Genomic DNA, 24,193 nt, shown 5'->3' on the forward strand with positions numbered 1-24,193 from the left:
AGGAAGTCTCTCACCCATTTACTTCATCCTGAATGACTTAAGGAATGACCTAAGGAAGTAATTCTAGAGCACATCTCATTCAGACAGTCATTTTATCTCTCGAATGTATACACCAAGTGATTTTTGTTAACTAATCTAAGATTCTGATGAAAGCTGATTTCTGACAGGTTGACATTTTTCCCTTATAAAAAGAATGGTAGAATTCACCAAATGATAAGAGATTGCTACTATTTAAAAACTAAAAAGTGAATTAACTACTGGCAGAAAACGAAGAGAGAACCTGCCATCATTTTTGAGTCATACTTAATAAACACAGGAATTTTGTTTATTCTGTTAAACACAACCAACACCACAATAGAGCCTTGTATAATTGGTACAGTCCACCTTGAATTCAGGCTGTGAGAAGTTGCCTTTGGTCTCTGCCTGCACACAGAGATGATGACATGATCTAAAATCACTGCTGCTACTGGAAAAGCTGGTGTCAAACCACAGGTGCTCTACTGCTGCTACCAGTGAGCTGCACCTGTACTGCACAGGAACAGCTGTGCTCGAGCCAGCAGCACACCTGGCACCGGACATGAGCACGGCTTTTCCACCATACGGTGACGCTTGCTTGCCAACATGGCCACATCCCCTGGAGTACATGTCTTCAATCCCTGACCAGCACACACACTGCAGTGGAGATTTGCAGAACAGATGTGGCCAAAGCTAACAGCCACAGCAAAGTTCCTCACTCTGCATAGTAAACAGGGGGTTGATTACAGTATTTCCAAACCCACTGAGAATATATGACAGTTATTGCTCTTCCTACTATTCTGTGCTATGCAGAGATGACTATAGTTTGTATTTAAATGCCTGAATGAAGATGAAAGCAAAACTAGCTCCAGCCATAAACCAGGTGGCCCTCTTCAAATCAAAGCAGATGCAACTAACAGAAAAGCTTGTGAGACGTCAGTTCTCGTGACATCTACAACTGCAGTTTTGAATAACACCTTCTCTTTTCGGGTATGCCAAAGCATCCTGAGCCTGATCTTCAGTGCTTCCTAAATCGTGTCTATCTTCTAAGCATGACAAACTACTGCAGTATTTATGATGCAAGGGAAGTGTCCCTGAGGCCTAGAAAGAGACACACAAGCAGCTTATTATTGCCTGTCAGAACATGAACGCAAGTTTCCAAAGATTAAAAAAAAAGGCTAAACCAATACTGAAATGTGCACCAAAATGTATGGCCCACTAGCAAAACTGCAATGCAATTCACTCTCCCATGGGAGTAAAACCAAATTTCATCCACAGAAAATGTCTTTCCCTGGCTCTGAAGTCAACTCTAGAAGGATATTATGTACTGGCACTAGTCCCAGATTCACCTATGCCAAGTACTCACAAAGTGCAGCTTGAGGAGTTCTGAAACAGAGCTCTGTACCTGTGTACTTATTCTTGCTTTTAGATGTGGCTGACTGGGATTAATTATTCTAACAGGACAGAACCCAAATTGACTATTCTTTTTGAATGCAGATATGAATTTCTAGTCTTGTTCCTCAGAGGCATTCTGCCCTCCTCACTTTATCTCATCTTTTACATACCATCACACTGTTGCAACAGAAGGTCACTCTCCGGTGGAACACTGTGTCCTGTGCAGAGCAGTCAATAAGAGCATAAGAACTACAGCAGCAGAGATTGAACTGCAGCTGTATAAAATATTTCTTAATAATAAAAAGGCATGTCTTAAAGGATTGTGCTGTATGATACAAGAGAAGACAAGACCCCTAGCAAAATTTTTGATACTTTTCCAAAAGTTAATTTATTTTGTGAACTTATTCTTTGCTGCATCTAGCATGGTTCATGTTGCTATTCTGAAACTCACAGCACAAACATGACGGGCATTTTGACAAATTTTCAGCTGAGAATGGGTAAGGAATGCTTTAAAATCGTCTGTAGTTAGGAGTGATCAGACAGTAGAAGTGGGTAGTTAAGATGCCAGTACACGTGCATCAAGCCTTCATTGCCACTCTTTTTTAGTCTGGCAGACCAACGAGATTTTACCAAGGTTACCTGTGCCACGCCCACAATAACAATTCCCCAGTGGACGACTATGCCACTGAAGGCTCAAGGCAGAGATCATCTGCTGCTGCTGGCTCCCCTGCTGCTGAACAAGTCTCCATTCTGGCAGATGCTTCTGCTTTTCACAAGCCACTGACAGTCTAATGGCCCCATTTCTTCTACCTCCAGGGACCCCCGACCATCTGCTTCTTTCAAGGGAAGCAGAGGGAACCACATAGACAATAACTACTCTTTTCTTTCGAGTTCTTCCTTTTTGACACACCTGAGTGACTGAACAAAGCAGACGCCCTACTAAGCTGCGTGGTTCTAAAACAACTTACGAGTGTATCACCTTATCTTTGAAAGAAACTATCATCATGTAGTGCCACATGGTTTCCAAATACATCCAGGTGTTTCCATGAACACAGAAAAAAAAGTGCTTAAGAAATTTCTGGATGGTCTCAGTCTTCTTTTGCAAGAGATTGCTGCTGTGCCTTAAAAGGTAAAAAGACGCCCTGCTCCTGCTGATACTTCCTGTGGCTTTGGTTAGAACCCTTGTCTCACGCATTTATGGTTCAAAACAAGAAGAAAATATGTACACTACAACTAGAAAACATTCTAAAACCAAAATAAAATCACAGAACTTCATACAGGAAATGTGTGAATTCAGCATAATGACCACTAATTGTTTTCTCGGTCCACAAGCAAATTTTCACCCAAACTCCACCATCCTGCAGCCATTCGCCACCAGATGGTAGCAGCCTGCTTGTCACTTGTAATGGAATTATAGCATTCTTAGCTAGGGAAACAGCACTCAAGCTCTCCTGGGAAGAGAAATTCCTTTTGCTCAGTAAGCAGCCTGCTTAACCTCCCCTGCTTGAAAGAGCTGAAGGCTGGTACTTGGAGTATGCTCCCAATGGGAGGTGCCAATGGATAGTAATCATTGCCAGGCATGTAATCAACTCTTGGCTTAAATTTAAAAAAAAAAAAAAAAAAAGGAAAAAAGAGACCACACAGCGAAGATTGATTCATAGGTCCTATCTCCACAATTCATCTCTGGCCACAAGGCACATACATCTCACTTAGAATAGGCTGGAGAGACTGAAAAGTGCCATTTAGAAGAGACACTCCATCCCATGAACTAAATTATCAATAGCATTAAAGTCAGATACATTGTTTCTACCTCTCCACGCTATTAGCAGCCCATTTCTTCCTTGCTACAGCTCATCATTCTGTGTCTACCAAAATGAAGTAACAGCCAACCTGGAAGTGTGAACATTTGGGGGACAGCTACCACAGCAGCAGCAGAACAGCTCTGATTCATTTAAAATGCTACGCCACCTACCAGCTATATTTTTTTTCTTTATGCTTGGCTTTTTTCCCCCTTGCAATCTGTATTCTTTCACTCTTTTGAGACCATACTGCTATATGTAATAAATAAGAGTATGTTTTTTGAGTACCTTTTTTTGCCTCCCTTAGATTTGTACCCAAATCAACCTAAGTGCTGTAACATAAAGATATCCTGAGCTATCTACCTTCCCCTTCTCCCAAACAAGCAGAAAACTCTTAGCCTTGTGAAAACAAGTGCCCCAAGCTGCTCAAGTAAAACACTCACTTGCTCACTTTGGCTCTGCACTGACAGAGATAATATCTTTGTCCCTAGACAAAGTACTTCTAATTACTGGAATCCTACAGTGGACACAGTTTTGCTGGTGGGAGGATGGAAGCTGCCGACTAGCCCTTCCAACATATTCTGGACAGGAGCGGGAACAGTTGCTTAGAAGCAGAAATTAATTTCTTCTAACACTATTTTAAGGTGTTTTCAGATGACTTTTCGCTGAACCACTACCAAACCAGTTTACACAAGCACATTCACAACAGATGCAACCGTATTGTATTTTCTGCTGTCTATAATACAAAGCATCTTTTCTCGATGATTGGTTGCACCCCGTACTCAGACTTCTTGACTTCCTCCCATCCAATGACCAGTTTTTCTTTTGCTCTGTTTTCTTTCTTTTTCCTTTGCTTTGCTTTCTAGGCATCTCCTTGTTTTGCCCCTTCTTGCATACCAGTGTAAATAATGCATAAAAGGAGTAAAATGGAAAGCAACAACTGAAGCAAAGCAAGCAAAAAGTGAAATATATGTGGCAATAATTATACAGGTACAAGTCTTTGCTTCACATGTTATATGCATTTTTCACACTCTCTCCTTCTCCTGTTTAAATTATAAGCTTTTAGGAAAATAATTGCTTCTGTATAATTGCACTGCACAAATGCAGATGTGAGATAATGAGGACTTCAGAGTCAGCTGCAATATTAGGAAGGAGGGCCTTCTGACTATTTCTGATTAAACAGTTGGCAGGCTCGGCAGAGGCTCGGATTTAATATCCAGGCAAAAGGGCAACAGAAGCAGCAGGCAGTCACATTCTCTTTCCTGGAAAGTGGGATGCAGGGAGACAACTTATTCCAAAAAGCTACAAGAAAAAATAAACAAGTGTGTGTGTATATATATACTGCTTGCTACAGGAGAAAGAAGTAAGTGATTTTGGAAGACTGCTGCAAAAAGGGACCAAGAGGAAAAAAGCAGGGTGGGAAGACATTTTTAGGAAATGTGAGAGGAAGAGTACTTCCACTCTGATGTGCAGATAATGGTTAATGAAAAAAATTGTTTATGTGACTGGGGATAGAGATAACAACCAGTACTGAAGCATAGAGAACTATTAGTTTACATTTCCTGACAAACAATTTTAAGTTACCAAAGAACCAGGCACAGAATATCAGTAAAATGAACCCCACAATTAAAAAGATAAAAATCTTTAAACTTGCATTATAAAAAGGCACCTCTTGCCAATGATGATACATTCCTGTAGCAAGAAAATCAAATAAATAATAAAAGATAATAGTCCTGAGTAAAACTGGACAGTTATCTTCAAGTCAAGAAACTAAGGACAAATTTAGATTCTAAGATTTCAGCAAACAGACAAATCAATGATCTGGAAGATGCTATACTAATAAAGCTGCATTAGGAAACAGTGAAAAGTCAGAACTGCAGTGCTGCACAGGCTGCTGAAGCACAAAGGGAAGCTGCAGCTCAAAATGGATGGCATAGAAAAAAAACCCACAAGAAATCCAAGAGCTGGAAAATGTCTTAAAAATGGAAAATCCTATTCAAAACATATGAAACTGATTAAACTAGAACAGAAGCACTTGAAATTAAGAGCAGAGCATTTTATTACCCTCAACTAGGAGGAAAAATAGAAAGCAACAAGAACAGAAGTAAATATTTAGTTTTAACAAAGAATGGTTTGCCAGCAATAATTTTAAGGTCCTATGCAGACACTTAAGCTATTCAACTGCCCTTACAGAGACTCTCGAAAAGGGGGGTGAACAATAAGATGTGAAAACTTGTGAAGTTTGTAAAATGATCCAGGGTAGCCAGATCTCAAACTGATAGTAAAAAGCTTCAAAACCATCTCACAACCATGGATAACTGTATGATAAAATGGGGATGAAAATTACTATTGTTAAGTGCAAAGTGATAGATGTGGTGAAAATATTTTCACCTATGCACATACATGATGACAGATTCTAAATTAGCTTTTACTACTCATAGGAAGGAATTAGTAGTCATCCTAGACAGAAACATCATGCAGTCCCTGCCAACTGCAAAAAAAGGACAGCCAAAACATATACAGTTATTAAGAAAATAAATCCATAATGAAACTCAAGTCTTCATGATGTCTGTTACTCTTGCAGTAGCCTGACATCTTACTATTATATGCAGTTCCAATGACCCTATTAAGAAAGGAAAAAATCAGAAAAAAAAAATGGACAGACCACAGAGACAACAAGGAATGTAAAGAACCTGTATATAAGAGAAGTCTAAGTATTTTGGAAAAGAGGGAACCAAAGGGGGATTGCGACCTACAAAATCCAGTATGATGTGTGCAAGGGAATGATTCTTAGCCGTTTCCAAGAAGGAAGGGCAGGTTTAAATGTAACATAAACCTGCTTTTTTTCCCTCAAGTAACTAAAAGTCATTGCCAAAGAATGCTGCACCAGCAAAAAGATAAGCAAGTTCAAAAATAGATTAGACAAGGACAGGTATGCCTCTGCCTGGTAAACACAGGGATAACCAAAGCTACAACTCTAAAGCTGTGATTGCTGAAACGAGGGAGAAAATATGCAACTATCATTCTGTACATGCCTAGTTTACTACAAATCTCTGAATATGTGCAGTAAAGTGGTAAATACATGGCCATTGCTGGCGACAGGACATCGCAACATAATGTATTTTTGCACCTGTCTGGAAAGTTAGTTCTTCTGAAGACCAAGAGATGTAATTGTGAAATTCCACAATGAACAACAAAACCCCCCATGATTATCAAAAAGAACTCAGGTACCCACAAATTACTGTTTGGTTACAAGTATTTAAGACTCTGCAGTCTTATTCTCCCTAACAGGAAGGTTGAGCTAAACTGTAACACTATATAAAAGATTGAAATTCAATCTAAGTGATAAATTCATGTTCTCTTCTCCTTACAAGCCTGTTTCATTCACTTGGTGGAGTGATCAAAGGCGTAAATGTGCATGAATATGTGAGACTGGTGAAGAGCCAAGTAAGACCTGAAGGGGGATGAACCCTTCCCGCCTCTTCCACACAATGGAAGGAGAAAAATCCACATCAAATGAAGACCCAGTGTAACTGAACCAGAACAGAGGTTAGGTCCTTCAAGAGTTAACCAGTGGCTAACTAAAACAGATTCAGCAAAAGTAATGAAACCAGTAATTTTAAATGGTGCTGAAAAATCCTGTTTAATTTCAGTTAAACAGGCTAAGTACATACCTATGTAGCCATTTCATACTTTTAAAGGAATATTAAAATAATACATAGACTACCAAGTCCAAGAAGCCAAGAAATTCATAAATTTTGTTTCCTTTGATGCAAAGAGCCACCCTGAATAAGAGAAACATTTCAGAAAACCACTTGTAAGTATAGGGATTTGAATTTGCTAAAGTATGCAAGTCTAGCAGAAAAAATTATACAGTTTACATTATCTTGACTATTCATTTGGGGAATTAAACATGCAACAATAAGTGCAATTTAGTTACAAAAAGGTCTGAAAGATAGAAAAGCAGACTTAAAAGAAGAAAAAGAAATTCAAATTTTCAAGCAGTGATTATGTGATAAGGACACACAGAGCTGTGGGAACAGCACAGTCAGCAAGGGAGCATTTACTCCAGTTGGATTTTCTACCAGTACTAGATTTATTTCTCAGCCATCTTGGATACTGATTACAGGAAATATCCAAATACATTGTGAATTTCTATTTAGTGCAAGACCTACCAAGTACAGTATAAAACAACAGCATGCAGTTACCTTAAAATAACGCAACATCTCCACCATAATCGAAGAGATTTTGGATAAATTAATTACCAGAAAAGCAATAGCTTTGAATATCAATGTCTGGAGTGATATAAAAAAGGAAAAAACCTGACACAAGCAAGAAAATGCAATAAACTCAAGGTTTTCAAGAGCCGAACTGCATAACAGAACCAGCTTTTCTCTAATCAAAGAAAAAAAGAGATGATGCTGAGTATTTGCTAAAAGGCTTAAAAAAAAGATTGGTTCATTAAAGACACAATCGCTATGTTATTACGAGCAGTAGATTCAACAGAAACAAAATCTTTATAAAGACTTAAAAGTAAGGAAATACTTTTGATCAAAGCAAACTGTAAATGGAAAATATTTTGACAAGATATTACATATCTATGCAACCTGACAGGAAAAGGGTGCAGCACAAATCCATCCCTCTCAATGACTCAAAGACTTGTAACATTGGACAGAAATACACCATTTGTCATTACTTGTAATAATCCGTGCAAGCCTTCATCATAAACAGAGCCCCACTGTGCAAGACACTTTGGTAAAAGAGAACAAAGCGTTGGTGGATGCAAAGGGATGAAATAGGAATGGTGAGACTGAGCCAGCAGTGTTGGGCAGAGTCCATCTCAGCAGCAGGCTAAGCATATCCAATTATTCAGCACAAATCCCAGACAAGAAGGGCTTTGAAGAAATGCATGAAGAAAAACAAAGGTAAATGTGCAGGGTTTTGAAAGTGAAGCGCTTAATTTAGGAAATTATAAAATTAGCCAGGGTGTACTGATTGGAAGTGAATCTTAAGTTCTTGAAATTGAAAGAAGAAAAAGCAGCAGGATAAAAGCAGATAAAATAATGACAAGTAACTTATGTTTGAGGCATAAGAAAATAGGAGGTGGGCAGATGAACGTGAAGGAAGTAGGAATGTGAAAATGACCATTTAGAACAACAAATGTTTGTAACGGTATTCCATCCAAATGGCACTTTACTAAGAATACCAATTCTTAAATTGAGGTGTAAAGAACCACTCCTACTGCACAGTCAAAATACATTTCACTATAAGGATAGGTGAAAAAAGTACAATGTTTATCTTACTGGAAAATAAATAACTCATCTCTCTAGAAAAAAGGTAGCAAACAAGACTACTCAATACCATTAAAGAAAGAAGAAGACAGATCCCCCAGAAGGCCACCACAGCAGCAGTTGGCAGCAGAGCTCCAATAAGGAGTAACAAAGTGCACCCCAGTATTCCTGAGGTCACTGGTGGCTGTTGCTACTGATGAGAAAAAGCAGCAGCAGATGAATCCAAGAGAAGAGGCAAAGGTGCAATGCTTGCAGAAAGAGAAATGCTTGCAAGTCAGTACATCTCTCTTCAGTGATAAGCTGTCAAGCAACAGATCAGTCTTAAAGGAAAAAAAAATTACAAGCTTACGAACCGCAGCAATAAATCATCAATCACAGTTGAGGGAAAGTAGACAATTAACACGTATTGATGAAATGTCCTCAGATACACAGAGGGTGCTCTATGTAAAATAATATTCGTTGGCCAAAAATTTGAATGGGTTTAGAGAGGAATACATTATTTCATTATTCAAGAACCCATAATAATATATGTGCTGCTTAACCTGCCCATTGCAATAATAGGTATGGTTAATGAATTCTAACCTGAATTTATACAAGAATATGTAGTGTCTGTAGGCTTGTCACAGACATGACACAGGAAAACATGGTAGGAGCTAGCAGCAGTTTAGAAGAGGCAGAAAATAGAAATAGCAGCAGTCCAAGCCCGGATGGCATTCCAGCTGGATATTACAAAGCAGATGAGGTAGTTTAAAGGACACACATAATGTGGTTCTCCTGAGAGAAGAACGTCATCCGTCTAAGGATTAGATTGGGTTCTCCTGAAATCTAAAGGGAAAGGACTAATGAAGATCTTCTGGGCTCAGAACACTGCTGAATCATGGTAAAGGCAATAATACTCATTTGCAAGCTACACCTTCAGTTTTATAAATCTAGATCAATCTATACTATGAAAAAAGGGCTGGGATGAGCCACAGATTGCTAGAAATAAATTACTGTGCAAGATCAAAGAGAAATTTCAATCTTTTTTTCACCTGCAGTAGAAAGCAAAGGATACAGGCATTTTTGGTTTGTTTTTCTTTTATTTTACATAAACACACCCTCTTCTTACTTCTTATTCCTTCATCTTCTGAAGGCTCTAGCCCAAAAGCAGAAGAGTAAGTCAGCATTAAAGTCTTCTTTGTCAAGACAACTTCAGAATAGATGATTCTTCTTTTGGTGTTACCTTTGTAGCTATCTGTCCAGGAAACTGAATTTATTGGTAAATTTTCATAACTCCTGTTCCCCATGAACTGCCTCTGAAAGTTTCTGTTTAGAAGAGTGGTACCATGCGACATCCCAATGATAAACTGTAACGCTTCAAAGGAAGAATAATTAAATTTAAGTATAGGACTTAAGACTGCATTAAAAACCTTGTAAAAGGGTTTTATGTACCTATAATGTGAATATTGGAATTTTCTAATCAACACAATTTCCTAAAATAAACATTAAAAAAAAAATAATGTTGGTTTTCTGGAAAGCATCAGTTATGAACTATGTCAACTCCAAAATTTTAGTAATTAAATTTAACTTGGAGAGTTACTGCACAAGAAAAATCTCAACAATTAGATATAACAATGAATTCACATATGGGATGAGTACATTGCTATTAGTATTTTCAGCATTTTAACTTTTTACAAGAAAAGAGAAAGTTAACAGCAAATGAACACATTACAAAACATTTTTATTATTTTTTTGGACCTGACTCTAAATGATACATGAGCAAACTTTATCTTCCTGCCATTACATCTATGCAACTAAACCATGAAACCTTGTATCAGCTCCCTAATCTTCCAATTTAATTGAGAACATCTGACAACTTAAACACATACTGTACATTCAAAGCACCCTACAAATTTGTCTTAATGGTCACAAAATAAGTGGTCTTAAAGCCTACTTTACAGAATAATCAAATGACTTGTCAAAGGCCATGCAATCAATTTCTGACGGGCACGAAGTCAGAAAAGTTCACAGCTCTCAAACCTGAACTCAAGTACATGAACTTGCTTTTCCCTCCCATCCCCACCCACCTTTTTTATTTTCCTTTTAAGTTTCACACTGAGCAGCAGTACCCTTTGGTGGAAGTCCCCATTTCAGAGATTCATGCCAGGACGCCCTCCTCCTCCTTCCCCTCCCCTAGCAGTCTTTTATGAAGCTGGTCAGTTGCTTTTAATCATAAATAACTTTCTGAAACTTAGCAAGTGTGAGTTCTCAGAATAAAGGAGTTGGAGGCACAAGAAAAGCTTCAATTAACAGCAGTCTAGTGCAAAGTAACAACAAAACCATGTTATGAAATGAGGAGCCATGAAAAAAAGAAATACAGCTGAGTTTGGTCTCCTAGTTCTAAGCACAAACCAAAAGAAAATATGCAAGAAGCTACAAATGAGGGGGTGAAATCACTAATAAATGAAGACTGCACAACCAGTTTTTAATATCAACTTTTAATATTTTCTCAAACAGAAGGAAAGCTTATGACCCAGACAACAATCAGCTGGCTAAGACCTAAGTGTACTTATGCTACAATCAGTTGTGCAGCCAGACCTCAAGAAGGCATATGCAATCTGTTTTTACCCCCCGTAGCTCAGGTGGCGACAAACAGTGCAGAGCTGCAACACCCAGAGCCCTGGGAGGGCTTTGCCACTCAAGCACCACCTTGCGCCTTGAGTTGGGCTGGAATTTCACACCAGGTCCTACACTGGTATTTCTCCTCTTGTGGCAAGTCTGAAGACAATTTAAGTAGATCTACACCATTAAAGTCACACACTGAGCACTGTCAGAATTTCTCAAAAGAAACTGTAGCTACTCGAGACCTTTTAACTGAAGGGAAATGTCTGCTTTAGGCTATTCCACCTGGCAAATTAGGCCAGAGGAAGGGAGGAAGCATCCAGTCCCCAGCACTTCTGAATCATGGAATCATCGTAATAATAAAGAAAAACCCCTACCTTTTTGTCTAGACAACGAGATGGAGATACTTGACATCAGTAATAAATATATGTATATTTGAGAACCACCTCAGACAAACTTTAAACTGTTCCTTTTTTGTTTTAATTTACTACTTTGCATAATTAGTAATATCATTCTGGAAGAACTTTCCATCTGAAGTCACGATCTTGACCAGGCCTCCCACTTCCAAATAATTTTAAGACCTGAGTTTGTTCTTGCTCAACCTGCAGCCCTCTCCTATGCCTAGGATCTCTCTGTATCAGTATTGACACTGAAAGCCAAGAAAGCGAGTCCAGCCAAAAAATTAGCTTGATTAAAATGGGAATGGAGTGAGGGAGGGATTTGCTGGCCAGATTACCTACCTAACTTGGTTCAGTCACAGAGCACTACTGCTAGCAGAAGGGGAGGTGTGGACAAGAAGAATGGCTTCTAATAACCCTAATTTAGCCTGGATGAAATTACCACCATATTTCATCTTCACAACAGATTCCTCAGTGAAATAGAAATGGTTTACATGGGGCACTCTTCACTCTTTTGTACCTTTAATAGCAAAGAAGCCTTGACCTTTTGCTATACTCCTACCTCCCTCTGCCCTCATCCATTTCACTTCCTCCAGCCCTTGCCCTGCACTCATCTTTCTCCTAATTTACCACACAGTGGCACAAAGCAATCAAGAGCTGCTATCCAAGTAAAAAAGGGAATTTCACCAATTCAGAGGGGAATTCTGGAAAAAGAGTTTTAGTTGTGCAAGGAGAGGGACATGTCTATGGAAAACCCCGTTACTGAGAGAACAACTCAGAACTTCAAAGGGCCTTTTCAGGATGATGATGATTTTTGTTAATTCTCTACACACACAGGGGTAAATCCACAATCAGTCTCTGTGCCCGATGTGCAGGCTGTGCTCTTCTGGACATTTGTTCAGTTTCCCACTCCCATCCACTCTCCTGGCTTAATGCTGCAGTAGGAACAAGCTGAGGGGGTCAACTACCCTCAGAATTCTCATTCCCATATTCCACACAGCTCTGTGCCCATATCTCCTGCTACAGACCTTCTCCCTCAATGTGGCTCTAGCCACTTATGCTTGCCCATAGCTTTAGCAGGACTGCTGTTAAATGCTAATTGCTTACTAATGAAAACTAATCATCATGCAATTAAACTTTAATCACTAAGCAGCTGGCTGGGATCCAATCCATAACAATGAAGATTCATTAATAACTTTTTGCCAAAGTGCTCTATCCATGAAGATTATCCTATACACAGAGTCCAGCTGAGTGTATGAAATTGCTTGAAAAATATTTCCTCTGCCAACAAACTACCCAGAGCACAACGGGGTAAGAGCAGCATAGTTTAAATTAGCTAAAAAGGATGGGTTTAAGATTCAGGGAATCCAAACTACTTTTCTGGCTCCTTCCATAACCTGAGGCACAATGTGCTGCACAGAAAGAACTTCTTTTCTCCAGTTCTTGTCTCTGCAGAGTAATATTCTTTAAGGCAAAAAAACCCCTAGTTATAATTTTGCTGTAGTTTCTAAAATTATTACATGAATACTTATCATACTTCAGTTTTATTTTTACTCATCTTTCTAAATCTAGGGAAATTAATCTAACCTCTTTCAGAACATATTTCTCTAATTAAAAAATATATTGAGGTTATACAACTAGGTTTATAATGGTCAGATGAAAATCTACTTTTGAAAAGAAAAGAAGTTTAAAACCTGCTTTCTACAAAGCCACAAAGATGATGAGAGGGCAGAAGCACCTCTGCTATGAAGACAGAGAGCTGAGGTGGTTCAGCCTGGAGAGAAGGCTCCAGGGAGACCTTATAGACCTTTCCAGTACCTAAAGGGGCTTATAAAAATGATGGAGAGCAACTTTCAGCATGGGCAGATAGCGACAGAACAATGGGGAATGGTTTTAAACTAGGAGGAGAGGTTTAAATTAGGTATTAGGAGGAAATTCTTTACTGTGAGGGTGAGGCACTGGAATGCTGTACAGAGAAGCTGTGGATGCTCCACATCCTTAGAAGTCTTCAAGGCCAGGTCGGATGTGGATTTGAGCAACCTGGTCCAGTGGAAGGTGTCTCTGTAAAGTCTCTTGCAACCCAAACCATCCTATGATTTCATGATTTTAAAGTAAGCTCATACCACCATCAGTAAGTGTCCCAGCTTTGCCTGCAGAATTCCTGTCCCAGTCTGGCTACTCCAAAAAACCTTATGTGTAGATAACTTTTTATGAACTTGGTTTGCATTGCTAAGCTTGGAGAGCTTTCCTTTATTATGAATGGTAGAACATTAGTATAGTTGAAGCACTATTCTTGCTCATTCAGTGATCAAAGGATTCAGTATAATGCTTATTTAAAAAATAAAATGGAAAAACTGTGGATTTTTTTTTATTTAAAAAGGTCTTACGAAAGACAGAACACAGTTCTAATGATCCATAAAACATTATATAAAAGAAAGTCATGGATTCTTACCTTCAGAAATTAACTTCTTTTCAAACTAAGACAGACAAAAGATGAAAAAAGAAATCATTTTTTCCCCAAAAATGAGGAAAAATACTTTAAAGTCTGCATTTTTGCCCAATTGTAATCAAATATACACCACCTAAAATACAGAGGCATGGATCAGAATAAACTTATTTGTTAGTAGCGTTCTTCTAATGAAGCTAAAGGAATACAGCTGAAGTGTCTACCATCTGGAATTAGTCTAAGTTTAAAAAATTGGTTCATTTTAAGTTAACAAAACAAAACCCCAACAATACAACAATACAACAACCCTCCTCCAAAATTTTGGGGAACCTTAACAACCTTTTTACCAGCACAGCTTAAAAAGATTCAAGCTAAAATGACACATAAGTAGATTGCATTCACTCACTATTGAGAATTTAGTAAGAGTTTGGCACCCCCGTGGTAAGAGGCAACTGAAATCTTACAAAAAAAAGATTGTGTGAGCTTGTGGGTAAGCCAGACAAAAAGCTCTAAAGCTTTGTCTAGAAATCTCCTGCACAGAGAAGGCCCCATTCGCATTTGGAAGAGCTTCCTCAAAACTGAGTTACATAAATGTATTTTTAAATTAAAACTGTACATAGATTATGAGGATCCCTGATGCTTTACAGAAAGGCAACTGTGGAATGAGCAAGCTGCTTTTTGCATACAAGTTTCCAGTGCTCTTGGCTACAACTAATGTCAGTGGGTAAACATCCTATTCTTTCCCAAAACTCCATTGTCAGTAAATCTATTTTCCACTTTCCTCACTCCACATGCAAGACAAACAGTAAAATATAAAACCACATGCAAGCACAGACATAATGCCTGTACTTTGGCATAAACTAATGACAAAGGAGTCTGCTAGCAGAGATTCACAGAAAGTACTTCCCTGCATCTTCTCGCTGTCCCCATTACAAAGGGGTCGATACTGGAGTCTTTCCTCTTACCAGTATCATCTTTATGCTTGAGACCTCAACTAAATGTGCTTCCTAGCACCTGCAATCCATAATCACTAATAGGCTGCACCAAATTTATCTCACTTCTACTCACAACAAAGCCAAAGAAAACCAATTTCATTTCACAAATGGAATTACTGGCTTCTGATAATTTAAGATATTGAAACATTTGCATCAGACATGGACATGTGGATTCTATCTGCTCAGCTCTTCAGCATTTAAGGCTTGTGGTACCAATGCACAGAGCTGCTGAGCTACCAAGTGCTGCAGCAGTAGTGATTCACACTTCTAGGTCCCCAACAGAGGAAGGCAGTAGTGAACTGAGATACAACAGGGGCTCCTCCCAGGCTCTCCTCTCTGTGGAGGAACACTCTTACAAGACCAGGAGTCATGACAGCACAGAATTTCAGCAGCGCAGCAGATGGCAATGCCTTTCTGAGAAAACCAAATCTTAAGTTCATCATTCAGCTGTCTTTCAGAATTTCTCCTCCACGCGAAATTTCATGCTTTCTTATTTTTGTAACACTGCAGAAGAATATTAAAGATGCTGCCATTTCCTGAGGAATGAAAACGAGTATTACACTTGTTTGTGCACTCGAGTGCACATTTCCAGCTCAGACAACTAGGTATTTGGGCACAGTCTGTCAATGAAAACCAGGAATTCAGCCACTTTAATTGTAGAAAGTGCCTCAAGGTTCTGTGGCAATCCTCATTTGAAGGGCTAAAGCATAATAAAAGCTGTTTCCAGAGATAAAAAAAAGCAAACAGTGTTCTCAATACACCCTTTTTCCAACCACTGCTAACAGTGATTTTAAATCCGCCACTGGTTTCCCTTTCCCCACAGTGAAAAATCAAAAAACTCCAGTGTCACTTCTTCCTACTCTTGAAATGTCTCCCTACTAATACAGATCTAGGTGTAGAAATACAGCTGTTCCTTCCTGTGTTTGTCAGGCATGTTATTTTGGAAGCACCAGATTAGTATTTCAGTTGAACCCTGACCTAATACAGAACTTCACTTGAGGGTATTTTGGATTTGTGTTTTGGTTTGGGGAGGGGGAGGAGGTTGTGGGGATGGGGGGGAAAGAAAAAAATTCGCAGGTTCTGCACATTTTTCTTCTCAACAAAGAAAGATGATGAATAAAAGGTTAACATTCTTCTCCCAATACTATAAAATAGTAGTACCATGGACCTAAAACCCTTTCAAGTGCTGGTGGCACCCAGGCACAATTTTATGTCACAGCTAAGTTGATGTAATGGTTATCATTACCAGTGGAAAGGGTACTCCCTCTCAGATGAAGCAAACATGGTTCAGAGGGTAAGCAGAGTCAGACGGCTGATCTGGCATAAAGATCCCCCACCCCAAGCTAGTTTTCTGATGCGCTAGCTGGCTAAAAATCAACCCACTGTGCAAAATGCACAGTTGGTAGATCTAGTGCAAGTGAAACAGTGGAAGCAAGCAGCTTGCAAAGAGGATAAAGTAGGATCACTCCTCATGACAGCAACTCCCTCCTGGTCTGGCTTAGGGATAAGAGAGCCCACCTGTGAAAACTGAGACATTCGGAATGAACCGATACCTTTATACTTGTACAGTACGACACTACTCAGGTTTCTGGGGCTAGAAGCTATTTTGCTTTGTTTTGCCAAAGGTAGCTAACCTTCCACAATTTTCCCAGTTCATACCAATTCCCTGGCTTAGGCTCTTGATTAGCTACGCAGCCAGGAACCTTTTATAAACAATTACTTACAGAGCGTGGGAGCTTTTTTTGTTAGGCTTTGATTTCCCAAATTTGAGAATATAAATAACTTAAATCCTAGTGATCCCTCCAGGCACCTTTCTTTACCCAATTTACAGCTAGGGTCCAGAATGGTAGAGGTAAACAAAAGAAAATGGTTCTATGAAAGCACCAGAGTAAAAAAAGTATTATAGAAAGGCAATTTCCTCCAAATAAGATACTGTGGAAGATCAACTATCAGGAGTCTTTAAGTCAAGAACAACTTACCTATGCAAAACCAGAAGCTGTTCTCTGGGAAATACGGGTAACATGCAAATCTACCCCTAACACTACAACTAACAAAGACACACTTAACATGAGGCACAAGGCTGCCACTGCCCAACAGTCACAAAAATTTCAAATATCTAGTATGTATCAAGTTGAAGAGAAAGAGACCTCAGGCATTTAAGGTTCTAAACTTCTCATCACTAAAGTCTATCAGACCTTCAAAACCGGCTTGTCAACAGTCTTAAAGCAGGTAGATTTCTCCACTTTGGGTAAACAGCAGGCTTTGAAAGAGAATCCATGGAGAGCTGGACAGACGAAATACCAGACTGGTGAGAGAAAACACAGAATCTCCTTCTGGTATACTGTAGATCATGGGCAGATTTCAGCCTTCACCATTTGTCACTCTAAAGTTCACCTGACTGAAACCCAAGATGATCTTTTCAATAAGGAGCAACAAAGGAAACAGGTTCCAAGGACTTCTTTCCATGTATAAGGATTAAGAGATTTCTCAAGCTGGGAGCGATACAGAGATTGATGAGAAAAGCATTACATTTTTCAGATCTTTTAAAAGAGATCTTTAAAAGGGGGATAAACAAGCTTTCCTTTCACAGAAAACAAAAAAAAATAAGAGCAGGGGTAGAAGAAGAAAAAAAAATACAAACAAACAAAAGAACCCCAACCACAAGTAATACATGTGCTAGGCCAGAGTCTCTGCCTTGGGAAAAACACCCGTGTCTTACAAAAAAAACCTGTAAGAACCAGCGTATCACCTCCTAGTGAACAGCTTTTTAGAAAACAATAGCTGAACTATTTTGGATTCAACACAAAGAATGTTCTCTGCATTGTTCTTATCTTCATTTACAGCTTCTTATATTTAATACTGGGAATAAAGACCGTCAATTCTTTTGAACATTAAATCTGCTGACAACTACCAAAATGACTCCATAGTTCTTCCAGCTTCAAAGGTAACCAATACTTGATCTTCCATGGAAATGAACTTCTCATTAATAGAAAAATGGTGAGAAAATACACAGGACAGGAAACTGTCTGGCCACCTTCAGTATTTGAAAGAAAACATTTTATAGGCAACAAGATCACCTAGCACTAAGGAGATGGCATTTTTTCAGTTCAAGATTTCATCAGCATTGGAACAAAAAACGTCTAACTGCAAGAAGGCCACTTAGCACCCTTACTACGCATTAACTGTTTATGAGAGAGACAGACTCCTCGGCAGTTAGGTTCATCTGCTGGGGTACCTAATTTGAGCCTCAAAATAAGGCAAAGGATTAAGTCATGCTGCATCTGAAGCAGCCCAATTAATTGGATCACATTCTCAGAACCAAAAAGCATTGCAGAGTGACCAGCGTAAAAGTGACCAGACCACCTTTTTGCCTTCAAGAAAGGCAGATTCTAGCACTTTGGAAACTACCTGGATTGCTGCTTAGCAGGTAACATACACCATTTTCAGTCCAGAGTGAAAACAGATGATAAGGAACGCTCAAAGCTCAGGAGAGTCATTTCACAGTTTGATAAGCCTTTTTTAGATAATACCTTCTCAGGTGTTCTTCTAGAGCATCTGGTACAATTTGATCTTTGAGCACCTTCATATACACACAAATCCTTTCCTGAGATTGACTATGGGGCAGTTTCAAAAAAACTCCAGTAAGACACAGGGCATTTATTAATATAAGAAACAATTTAGCAAGAAAAATTATTTTCTGATTCTGGAAAGCATGTGAGAAACAGGTGTTCAGGGAAAAAATCTATAATGAGCTTTCATATGATGAAAAATAGGTGAGCTTGTGTGAGAAGAAACACAGGACGGGTTACTTATATCACTACCTCTACATCAATGACCTTTGACTAGAGGTTTAAGTTTCCTATTTCTATACTAGAGTGCTGCATAAACAACAGCAACTGAGCCAGATGTCTAAAGAAAGTATTTCACCTCACTTAATGGTATGGATTCAGTTTAAATTGGTGCATATCTACCCTCTGTCAGTACCACAGACAATTTACGTAATTTTTAGTTATGGTAGTATTTAATTTGCACAGAATGAGTTACATACATGAATTACTCACTTCCGGGATCATGACCCTTCATATACCATATGCTAATGTCCCTCCTTACCCGTAGACAAAATCCAAGAGCTAGATTCCTGTCTGCCTGTGCACACATCTGTCTACTCGTTCTTGGTAGGGAGCAGCTACATGGTTTGCACATCTGCTTTTCCATGACAGCAACACTAACGAACTGCATGTCAGAGGAGGAAAGAGAAAATTAACTTGCAAAGCACAGAGGAGGTAAAGAAAAAGCATATGCAACAAGCAGAGGAAATCAGCTGTGTGAGCCAGAAGGCTTTCCTCAGGCAGCGGGGCAAGAGAGTCAAGCTCAACAGGACCTTTCCACTGCCTGGGGATGGCTTCCGGCAGGCACACCTCTGAATACCCCATGGCCATCTCAGTGCTGCACGTAACCCTCTGTGAGCTGAAGGGATGAGGATACACTGCTTCCAGGGGAGAGCCCAGCACAACAGCTTGCTACAATAGGAAAAGAGAAATGCTAGAAGAAAACCTTTTTCCATTATTTGTCACAGGGGAGCTAAATGGATTACTCTTACGGATGTTATACAGAAGAGCCCAGCATTGTGTTAGGATACTGTGTTTGTACGAGACATAATACAGAGCTTTAAACGGATTCAAGAGGGGGACAGTATCAGGCTTGTCCCTAACAAGCTGTGGGATGAGATGCAAAGGTTAGAGGGACAGGGTGCTAACGAGGGCACTCTGCCCTCAACTCCGAAATGTGCTGGCCACACTGGAACACACTTGCAGTCTTACAGATGTGAGCCAGGGACTCCTGAGGTTACAGAAGCCAACAGGGATACAGCAGGGAAATATCTCAAAGGAATTACGGGGTGTTCCTCTAGGAAGGTGATGCAGCCTTTACACCAAAGCACGCAGCATGGGCCACAAACAGGAGTTGGAAGCCACCACGCTCCTGGACAGTTATGATCCTTGGTGGGACAAACTGTGTGACTGGAGTGTGACTACTGATGGCTATGAGCTGTTCAGAAGAGACAGGAGAGGAGGGAGAGGTGGAGGGGTTGCCTTCTACATCAAGAGGTGCACTGAGTGTCAAGAGCTGTCTCTGAAGAACAGCCATGAGCAGGCCAAAAGCCTGTGGGTAAAAATCAGACACTGAGGCAACAAAAGGAACCTTGTGGCTGCGGTCTGCTACAGCTGCCTGACCAAGGGGAGCCTATTGATGAAACCTCCTTGCTCCAGTTACAGGAGGCATCGTGCTCACAGGCTCCAGTCCTGCTGGGGGACTTCAGCCACCTTGACATATACTGGGAAAGTACCAAGGCAGGCTGTAGGCAATCCAGGGAACTCCTGCAATGCATGGAGAATAGTTTCTTGAGCCAGGTGATACCAGAGGGAACCTGATACTGGATTTGATGATCACCAGTGTAAATGAGCTAACTGGGGATGTCAAGATGGTAGGCAGCCTGGGTTAGAGCGATCACGCATTGGTGGATTTTGCAATCCTGAGGGATATGGGTTAGGTAAGGAGTAAAGTTAGGCCCCTTTGAACTTCAGGAAAGCAAACTTCCAGCTCTTCAAGGAGATAGTCAATAGCGTAGCTTGGGAGACTGCCCTTGCGGACAAGAGAGCAGAACTGAGCTGGCAGATTTTTAAGGAAGTCTTCCATAGAGTTCAAGAGCTAGAAATTCCCAGTAGCAAGAAATTGAGCAAGGAAGGCAAGAGACTGGATGGCTGAGTAGGGAACTCCTTGGCAAACTAAAGGGAAATAAACAAAGGCACAGGCAGTGGAAACAAGGACAGGTAATGTGGGAAGAGTATAGGGATGAAGTTCAGTTGTGGATGGATGGTTTGAGGAAGGCCAAGGCAAAGCTGGAACTGAACCTGGAAAGGAACACAAGGAATAACAGGAAGGGCTTCTATAGGTAGAACCAGAAAAGGAAGGACAAAGAAGGTGTACCCCCCACTATAAACAATGCTGGCAAACAGGCAACAGTCGACGAGGAGAAGGCTGAGGTAACCAACAACTTTTTTGCATCAGCCTTCAATGGCAACCTCTCTTCCCACACCTCTCAAGTAGATGGATGACAGGATGGGGAATGGGACAGGCGAGGGCCTCTCCCACTGTATGCAAAGATCAGGTTCACAAACACCTGAGGAACCTGAATGGACATAAGTCTGTGGGATTCAAATAGATGCATCCCAGATTCCGGAGAGAATTTGCTGATGTTCCTAAACCATGCTCCATGGTATCTGAAAAGTTGGTAGTCAGGTGAAACCCCAGGTGACTGGGAAAAGGGAAACATTGTACACATCTCCAAAAAGGGTAGAAAGGAGAGCCCTGGGAACTACCAACCTATCAGCCTCACCTCTGTGCCTGGGAAGATCATGAAACAGATCCTCCTAGAAGCTATCCTAAGGCACACGGGGGACAGGGAAGTGATTCAGGACAGCCAGCACGGCTTCACCGATGGTCAAGTCCTGCCTGACCAACCTAGTGGCTTTTTATGATGGAGTGACTCCTTCCTCCCTGGGAAAGGCTGAGGATGTAATTGATCTGGACTTCTGTAAGGCTTTTGACAGTCCCACACAACACCCTTCTCTCCAAACTGGAGAGCGATGGATTTGATGGATTAGGTGGATTAGGAATTGGTTGGACAGTTGCATCCAGAGGGTAGAGATCAACAGCTCAGAGTCCCAGTGGGTATCAGTGACCAGTGGTGCCCCTCAGGGGTCTGTATGGGGACCAGCGCTATTTAATGTCTTCAGTAATGACACAGACAAAAGCATCAAGTGCACCCTGAGCAAGTTTGCAGATAACACCAAGCTGAGTGGTGCTCTTGACTCACCTGAAGGATGGGATACCATCCATAGGGATCTGGACAGGCTCAGAAGTGGGTACATGGAAATCTCATGAGGTTTAACAAGACCAAGGGCAAGGTGCTGCACCTGGGCTGGGGAGATCCCTGGTATCAACACAGGCTGGGGATGCACAGGTCGAGAGCAGCCCTGCCAAGAAGGACTTGGGAGTGCAGGTGGACAAGAGGCTGGACATAACCCAGCAATGTGAATTCACAGCCCAGAAAGCCAATTGTATCCTGGGATGCATCCAAAGTAGCTGGACAGCAGGGTGAGGGAGGGCATTCTGCCCCTCTGCTCTGGTGAGACCCCACCTGCAGTGCTGCACCCAGCGCTGGGGCCCTCTGCACAAAAAGGACATGGACCTGTTGGAGCGAGTCCAGAGGAGGCCACCAAAATGATTAAAGAGATGGAGCACCTCTCCTTACAAGGAAAAGATGAGAGAATTGGGATTGTTCAATTTGATAAAGAGAAGGCTTCAGGGTGACCTAATTGTGACCTTCCAGTACCTGAAGGGAAACCTACAAGAGAGAGGCTATTTACAAGAACGTGTAGTGACAGGATAAGGGTGAATGGTTTCAAACGGAGTAGGTTTAGCTTAGAGATTAGGAAGAAATTCTTTACTGTGAGGGTGGTGAGGCACTGGAACAAGTTATCCAGAGCAGCTGTGGATCGCCCATTCCTTGAAGTGAAGGCCAGATTGGATGAGGCTCTAAGCAGCCTGGTCTAGTGGGAGGTGTCCCTACCCACAGCAGGTGGGTTGATCTCTAAGGTCACTTCCAACTCAAGTCATTCTATGATTCTGTAACAAAACAAAGTGTACACACAAGACAATGGTCCCTGACTCTGAAAAGTTCCGTTTTATAAACAGATTAAAAACGGACCCAGACAGAACAGTGGAGAGCACTGAAAGACTACGTATTACTTATCATACACAAAAAGTAAGCAGTATTTCTTGCAGCCTTAAATAAAAAGGATTAGGAAGAAATAATTTTTAAATCAAATGAGACTGTGAATCTAAGTGACATGAAAATCAGAATAAAATGGCAGACAGTGGATTAAAGATGATGTAGATTAAAAGCCATGTTTTAAAGTGAGATTTTGAAAACTCACAATGAATTCAAGAACAATTTTTAAGTTTGTGCCAGAAGAACATGAATCTGGAGAAAAAAGGAAGCTCTATGAGACTCTGGAAGAAAGTGATTGAGTTACCCAAAGCTACTTAAAAGCATGGTATTCCAGGATAAAGGGAAGAAAAGCACAAGCAAACTTCAGTGAACCCCTGCACTGGTTTGGGCAAATTTGGAAATATATCCTCTGATAAAAGGCAGGTTACAACCAGCCCTCCCCCACCAGGTTCAGGAAAAAATGAATTTTCCTCGAAGGAAAGAGATAAAACTATTTATTTAACAAACACACAGGAAAAGGATACTAATGCTAAATAATGAAACCTCTTGTTGTAGAGAGAAAACCTGGGAAAATTTCAGAGTCCTTCTGTAGTGTTTCCCTTCCCCTCCTTGGAGCTGGGACAGGGTGGTGGGCCCACTTCCAGGGCCAAGGCCTCAGTGGAAATTCCTCCCAATGTATTCTGATGTTGAAACCATCCAGCAGAGAAAAAGGGAAGAAAACAAAGTCCCAGGAAAACAAAAGTTCAACTCTCCATCTCTCTCTGGAGAAAAACGGAGCTGAAAAACTGGACGAAAGCAAGGTACTTTCCCCACTCTCGCTCTGCTGCCGCAGCTGAACACAGAGAGCCGTCTCTACCTCTGTGTCCTTGAAAACACGAAAACAAACTGCAAACTGCTTAGAAAGTTCCCTCGGTTTTGTCTCTCTCCCCTCTCAGGCTCAGTTTAAAGGCATAGAAAGGCACAAAATTAATTTCTGGGCATGGGGCAGTGATATGGGGATATACATCATAAAGTCACCCCAAGACAACCCCACAGAAAAAGCATGAAGAATGAACAACAGCCTCTGAAAAATACAGTGGAAAGCAAGGAGGTAATCAAAAGACACAGGCAGAAAACAAAGGTGGAACAACACTTCAAAAGCAGCACAGCTGATAGTGACAATGTAGCCTACAGAAAAATGGAAAATTACGCATTGGATCTGATCCTTAACTGGGAAAAGATCACCATAAACACCAATAACAATTGCAGTAGAGCACAACTGAAGCCACAGTGGAGGACAAGAGCCCCAGACAATGCACTCAAAGAACTCTGAGATGAAAAAAGAGAAAGGAAATTAAGAGGTAGTTGCAAAGGCAAGAGAGGCCACAGGCATTTTGTCTTTTTTTTTTTTAAATGAGAAACACTTATGTCTACTGGTATTATGAGGGAAAAGAAAAGACAGGAGCTGGGCAACTGATTAAG

At 40.6% G+C, this 24,193-nt stretch overlaps 1 protein-coding gene across 3 annotated transcripts in view; it reads right to left on the minus strand.

Annotated features, from left to right (window-relative positions):
* Nucleotides 1–24,193, minus strand: part of TCF20 (transcription factor 20) — a 120,449-nt gene that overhangs the window by 17,317 nt on the left and 78,939 nt on the right. The gene's annotated exons all lie outside the window — the stretch shown is intronic.

This window comes from Corvus brachyrhynchos, unplaced genomic scaffold (genome assembly GCF_000691975.1).
Source record: "Corvus brachyrhynchos isolate BGI_N302 unplaced genomic scaffold, ASM69197v1 scaffold56, whole genome shotgun sequence".
Taxonomy (NCBI): Eukaryota; Metazoa; Chordata; class Aves; order Passeriformes; family Corvidae; genus Corvus; species Corvus brachyrhynchos.